The following is a 7920-nucleotide window of genomic DNA, read 5'->3' on the forward strand; positions in this document are numbered from 1 at the left end:
ATTTATATATTGATTGAAGAATATTCAGCCTGGTGAGACTTATCGTCAGAATGCTGAACTGGCCCGCTTGGACTTCTGATCAGGGACTTTCAGCCCAGATCCAGTCAAAACAGACAGCAGAGACTACAGTAATTGTTGGTGTGACCTTCTTAAGGGCTAACCCACTTCCTCATTTCCCCTACGTCCACCCCAGGATATCTCAATACAGCTTGAAGAAGCTATTGAAGAGCCATCACCCAGATTCCCTAAACTTTGGGAGACTCAAAGTGGTTATTCTAAGGTTGTCTTTCTAGAGAATTTAGAAATAGTCATAATTTAACAGGAGGAATTAGGTCAAATTGATTGTACAGCCATAATCTCATTTGGTAGAAATCCTTATATTTGTTACGAGGTTAAAGTTATAATCTTTTACACTGATACAGAATTTGTTGATACAAGTTTAGATTTTTCTTTGATATGAATTTCTTATTCATTTAAAATTAAAATTAATATTGTTATTCTCATTATAGTCATTGTACCTACACAACACATTTAAGTATACAAGGCTTATACCCAGTACTTTACCGCTTTAAAAAATAATCTGAGATGATTAAACCTGTGAGTTAAGGGCCAGATAGCAAATTGATGGCTCTAAGTTTATGGTTAGAGTGCTTTCAAGATAATTTATTAAGATAATTGATGGACAACAATCCAGATTACTTACATAGATGGTTTTCAAAAATGTCAGAAATTCACAAAATGTGACATTTTTATTATTTATCATCTGCTCCTAACAGTTCCATTTTGGTGGATTCAAGGAAGGAATTGAACATCTCCACCTCCAGGTGAGGTAATACATTGTGACTAGATAGCCACTGGGCAGAAATTGCCTATTTCTTGTACAGACTAAATACTGTCCAGAAAAGGACACGTTGCAGAATAGTCGACTGATAATTTCTGCTGACCCAGAATGATCAGCCCTTCATAATTCTGCACTTCAAAAGTTTGTCAGATGATCCTAGGCCAGAAGGCTGAAGATGAAAGGCAGAAGTGAGGGTCTTCCATCGGTGTCTGGAACATTTTTCTGGCCTCTATAGGATTCTGTCTTTCCTGTAACAGCTACTAACAAGCATCTCAAGTGGAATGGTGTGAAAACTAGAAGAGAGTCCAGAAAATAGAGGTCCGCCGATTCAGTCACACAGAAAGACAATCAAAAGATTAACAGACAAAAAAACAAAAGTGCGCACAAAAACACAAAAACAAGCAGCCGCAGTGAGATCACCACAAAACTGAACTGATTCAGACGGGAGCTTCCATGAGCTCACCAAAGACAGATGAAGGAGAGCGGATTCCACATCACTTTTCCTTCTCAACCACAGACAGATGAAGGGGAATGGATTTCACTTGACTCCTCCTTCCCAAGGTGACACCAAAAACATATATGAAGGGATTCCACATCACTCCTCTTTCCCAACCAGAATCTGTTCTAACACAAAACAAAGACCTAAGACACACAAAGACCACTCTGGAAATACAGACGACCGGGAGGGTGGGTCTCTTCTCCAATCCAGGAGAATCACCAAATCCTCACCAGCACCCAGACGGGAATCTCCCAGGCGTCCCTGGGGTTTCCCCAGACGACCTGGGACGTCTCCCAGGGCAGCACAGTCGGTGAGGCCCTGGCACATCTACTGCTCACACTTGAGTCTCTCCTGAGACACGAGCCTCCCTCTCAGCCCGAGATGGGAGCAATTGCAAAACCAGAACTCCAGAACTCGAGAGCAAATACAGACCCAGAGTAGCAAATACAGACCCAGAGTTTAGCCGGCACAAACACAGACACAAAGACACAGACGCTATCTCACCTCCAAGTGGGTCTTCGGAGATGAGGGTGGTCGCTGATCTCGGACGAGCCCCCAAATGAAAGACCCCTAGAGCGGGGAGACCCTCACTCAAGTCTCGGGATGATGCGGCCCCCCCAATAACTCACGTGAGACCATCCTTGCTGAATAAACATGAGGTTTATTGGTAGGAATCAGTGCACTGGGGTCGAGACTCATATCCCATGCAGGGGCACAGGAGTTCAACCCCGAGAGGCTGGGAGAAAGGGTATTTAAAGGAAGAAGCCACAACCCAAGTGGGCAGGGATGGTGTCATTGGAAAATCACAAGGAGAAGCTTCCTGTCTCTCAAGACTGCTTAACTTTATGGTCCGCTAGTTCCTAGAAGCTTCCTGCTTCTCAAGGTGGTTCTCTGAGATTTTAATCTAACTTTATGGTCAGCTAGTTCCTGGAAGAAGCTTTCTGTTATCTTTACTAGATCTGGAATCGCATATCTAAGGACCTTATCTTAAGTCCTTTTATCTAGTTCCTGGGAGAGCAGGCTCAAGAAATGTGACCTTTTACTTATAGGTAGAGGGCAGGGTCTGGAATTTGAGGTATTTAGGGCTTCTTAGGGGTGAGGTTGCATTTTTAAACTTCTGACTTCTTGGCTGCACCTTTTATTCTTTCAAAGACTTGCTCTCCTGTGTCGCTGACAGGGGACTGACTGTGCAAGTAGACAATTGTCTCTTTAACCTGTCTCAGTTCAGGAAGCTGTGTTAGGCTTCCTATATTTTCAGATAATATTCGTCATTCGCAGATTTCTGATGGGGTTGAAACACGTTATAGTCTCATAGCCTACCCAAGCTGTTTAACTTTGAGAAGACATATTTAAATTAGATAGTTATAAGAGACTATACATGCCAGCCAGGGCATAACATGGATTTTAAGTCTTTCTTAAGCTGGAATAGATAACTAAATGTTCTGTTTTGCTGATAAAATGTTAGACTGGGTGTTAGGTATAGTTTATACTTTATAAATTACAAAATGATAATAGTTGTGCTCAGCTTACATTTGAGAGAAAAGTATTTTTTTTAAATTAGACAGAAAGGGTGAAATGTAGTTTGATGTCTATATACAGGTGAGGGATGGCACAAATTAGGTCAAGGCCATGATTAGACAGTAAAAAGTAAGGCGACTGGGACAAAGCTTTGTAAGGCAGGAGAGAAAGAGAGGAGAATCAAGATGGAGACAGAGGGGTTGGGGATTTAGCTCAGGGGGAGAGCGCTTGCCTAGGAAGCGCAAGGCCCTGGGTTCGGTCCCCAGGTCCCAAAAAAAAAAAAAAAAAAAAAAAAAAAAAGATGGAGACAGAGAAGGATGATCCAGATCCAGGTGGCCTTGAATTGCAAAGGTAGTTATGTATATTTCTTAAGGGATGGATTTCTGTAGGCAAATTTATCTAATCGAGGTGGGAGTTTTATATCCTTGTCAATTGATAGTGAGTTTATTGTGTAGATGTATTGTGGATTGAGAATTTAACATATAAATCTGATTGTTGGGTTGCAGTTTGTTGAGTCTTGATTTTATCAGAAAGCTGGAACCAGAGAGTTGGGGGCTAGCAGAGAGCTGCCGGGAAAGATACTAATTAGAGATACATTATGGTTAGTTCCATTTGGCCCCATGGGTACTGGAACTAACAGTAGAGACCTGCATGGCAAGGTGCCACACTGGAACGGCCCGCAGACTGCCTGGGTCAGAGACTAGTTGGGGGCAGCATGGAGCTGCTGAGACAAGGATACTCCGTAGTGCCATGTGGCCCCATGGGTGCTGGTATTAGAGCAGGTCAAAAGGGAACCAAGTGCCATGTGGCCCCATGGGTGCCAGTACTAAAGACAGTGCAAGATACCCTACGATGTCATGTGGCCTTATGGGTGCCAGCGCTAACATGGGATAAAAGGTTTAGATGTTTTTAAATATTTACCTCAACAAAGGAATTGAACAAAACTATCCAGATTCTAAAAATGGAAATAGAAAGAATAAAGAAATCACAAAGGGAGACAACCCTGGAGATAGAAAAACCTAAGGAAGAGATCAGGAGTCATAGATGCAGGCATCACCAACAGAATACAAGAGATAGAAGAGAGAATCTCAGGGGCAGAAGATACCATAGAAAACATTGACACAACTGTCAAAGATAATGTAAAATGCAAAAAGCTCCTAGCCCAAAACATCCAGGAAATCCAGGACATAATGAGAAGACCAAACCTCAGGATAATAGGTATAGAAGAGAGCAAAGACTCCCAACTTAAAGGGCCAGTAAATATCTCCAACAAAATTATAGAAGAAAACTTCCTTAACCTAAAGAAAGAGATGCCCATGAACATACAAGAAGCCTACAGAACTCCAAATAGACTGGACCAGAAAAGAAACTCCTTCTGTCACATAATGGTCAAAATGCCAGATGGACAAAACAAAGAAAGAATATTAAAAGCAGTAGGGGAAAAAGATCAAGTAACATATAAAGGCAGACCTATCAAAATCACACCAGACTTCTCGCCAGAGACTATGAAAGCCAGAAGATCCTGGATAGATGTAATACAGACGCTAAGAGAATACAAATGCCAGCCCAGGCTACTGTATCCAACAAAACTCTCAGTGAACATAGATGGAGAAACCAAGATATTCCATGACAAAACCAAATTTACACAATATCTTTCTACAAATCCAACTCTACAGAAGATAATAGATGGAAAACTCCAACACAAAGAGGGAAACTACACCTTAGAAAAAGCAAGAAAATAATCTTTCAAAAAGCTTTCAAGAAGATAGCCGCACAAACATAACTCTACATCTAACAACGAAAATAACAGGAAGCAACAATCACTTTTCCTTAATATCTTTTAACATCAATGGACTCAATTGCCCAATAAAGAGATATAGACTAACCCACTGGATACATAAACAGGACCTAGCATTTTACTGCATACAGGAAGCGCACCTCAGTGACAAAGACAGACACACCTCAGAGTAAAAGGCTGGAAAACAACTTTCCAAGCAAATGGTCCCAAGAAGCAAGGTGGAGTAGCCATTCTAATACTGAATAAAATTGACTTTCAACCAAAAGTTATCGAAAAAGGTAAGGAAGGACACTTCATACTCATCAAAGGAAAAGTCTACCAACATGAACTCTCAATTCTGAATATCTATGCTCCAAATGCAAGGGCACACACATTCAGAAAAGAAACTTTACTAAAGCTCAAACACATTGCACCTCACACAGTAATAGTGAAAGACTTCAATACCCAACTCTCATCAATGAACAGATCAGGGAAACAGAAACTAAAGAGAAACACAGTGAAACTAACAGAAGTTATAAACCAAATGGATTTAACAGACATCTATAGAACATTCTGTCCTAAAACAAAAGGATATACCTTCTTCTCAGCACTTCATGGTAACTTCTCCAAAATTAACCATATAATTAGTTACAAAACAGGCCTCAACAAGAAGACTGGTTTAATCCTTTGCATCCTATTGGATCACCTTGGACTAAGAGTGGTCTTCAATATCAACAAAAACAACAGAAAGCCCACATACACATGGAAGCTAAACAATGTTCTACTCAATAATAACTTGGCCAAGGAAGAAATAAAGAAATTAAAGACTTTTTAGAATTTAATGAAAATGGAGGCACAACATACCCAAACTTATGTGACACAATGAAAGCAGTGCTGAGAGGAAAACTTGTAACTCTGAGTGCCTCCAAAAAGAAACTGGAAAGAGCATACATTAGCAGCTTGACAGCACACCTGAAAGCTCTAGAACAAAAAAGCAAATGCGGGGCTGGGGATTTAGCTCAGCGGTAGAGCGCTTACCTAGGAAGCACAAGGCCCTGGGTTCGGTCCCCAGTTCCGGAAAAAAAAAAAAAGAAAAAAAAAAAAAAAAAAAAAAAAAATGCACCCAAGAGGATTAGATGGCAGGAAATAATGGAAATAATCAAACTCAAGGTCAAAATCAACCAAGTAGAAACAAAAAGAACAATACAAAGAATCAACAAAACCAGGAGCTGGTTCTTTGAGAAAATCAACAAGATAGATAAACCCTTAGCCAGACTAACCAGAGGGCAAAGAGACAGTATCCAAAGTAACAAAATCAGAAATGAAAAGGGAGAGATAACAATGGAATCAGAGGAACTTTAAAAACTCATAAGACCTTACTACCAAAGCCTATACTCAACAAAACTTGAAAAACTGGAGGAAGTGGACAATTTCCTAGACAGATATCAGGTACCAAAGTTAAATCAGGCTCAGATAAATCATCTAAACAGTCCCATAACTCCTAAAGAAATAGAAGCAGTCATTAAAAGTCTCCCAACCAAAAAACCCAGGACCAGATGGGATATAGTGCAGAATTCTATCAGACCTTCAAAGAAGACCTCATACCAATACTTTTCAAACTATTCTACAAAATAGAAACAGAAGGAACACTACCCAATTTATTCTTTGAAGCCACAATTATACTTATATCTAAACCACACAAAGCCCCAACAAAGAAAGAGAACTTCAGACCAATTTCCCTCATGAGTATCGATGCAAAAATACTCAATAAAATTTTTGCAAACTAAATCCAAGAACACATCAAAATGATCATCCATTATGATCAAGTAGGCTTCATCCCAGGGATGCAGCGATGGTTCAATATATGTAAATCCATCAACATAATCCACTATATAAACAAACTCAAAGAAAAACACATGATCATCTCATTAGATGCTGAGAAAGCATTTGACAAAATTCAACACCCCTTCACGATAAAAGTCTTGGATAGATTAGGAATTCAAGGTCCATAAATAAACATAGTAAAAGTTATATAACAAAACAGTAGCTAACATCAAACTAAATGGAGAGAAACTTGATGCATTCCCACTAAAATCAAGCACTAGACAAGGCTGCCCACTCTCTCTCTATTTATTCAATATAGTACTTGAAGTCCTAGTCAGAACAATTAAACAACAAAAGGAGGTCAAGGGGATACAATTAGGAAAGGAAGAAGTCAAAATATCACTATTTGCAGATGATATGATAGTATACTTAACTGACCCCAAAAGTTCCACCAGAGAACTACTAAGCCTGATAAACAACTTCAGCAAAGTGACTGGGTATAAAATTAACCCAAACAAATCAGTAGCCTTCCTCTATTCAAAGGATAAACAGGCTGAGAAAGAAATTTGGGAAATGACACCCTTCACAATAGTCCCAAATAATATAAAATACCTCGGTGTGACTCTAACCAAGCAAGTGAAAAATCTGTATGACAAGAACTTCAAGTCTCTGAAGAAAGAAATTGAAGATCTCAGAAGATGAAAAGATCTCTCATGCTCAGAGATTGGCAGGATTAATATCCTAAAATGGCCATCTTGCTGAAAGCAATCTACAGATTCAATGTAATCCCCATCAAAATTCCAACTCAATTCTTCATAGAGTTAGGAAGAACAATTTGCAAATTCATTTGGAATAACAAAAACCCAGGATAATGAAAACTATGCTCAACAATAAAAGAACTTCTGGGGGAATCACCATCCCTAATCTCACGCTGTATTACAGAGCACTAGTGATAAAAGAAAAAAAAAAAAACTGTATGGTATTGGTACACAGACAGACAGGTAAAACAATGGAATAGAACTGAAGACCCAAAAATAATCCCCACACATCTATGGTCACTTGATCTTTGGCAAAGAAACCAAAACCAGCTAGTGGAAAACAGAAAGCATTTTCAACAAATGGTGCTGGTTCAACTGGTAGCCAGCGTTTAGTAGAAAGCAAATCATTCCATTCTTATCTTTTTGTACAAAGCTCAAGTCCAAGTTGATCAAAGACCTCCACATCAAACCGACGATATACTGAAAATAATAGGGGTTGGGGATTTAGAAAGTGGTAGAGCGCTTGCCTAGGAAGCGCAAAGGCCCTGGGTTGGTCCCCAGCTCAAAAAAAAAAAAAAAAAAAAAAAAAAAAAAAAAAAAAAAGAAAAAGAAAATAATAGAAGAAAAAAGTGACCCCGGGAAGAGTCTTAAACACATGGCAGAGGGGAAATTTTCCTGAACAGACCACCAATGGCTTATGCTC

This window comes from Rattus rattus, chromosome 1 (genome assembly GCF_011064425.1).
Source record: "Rattus rattus isolate New Zealand chromosome 1, Rrattus_CSIRO_v1, whole genome shotgun sequence".
Taxonomy (NCBI): Eukaryota; Metazoa; Chordata; class Mammalia; order Rodentia; family Muridae; genus Rattus; species Rattus rattus.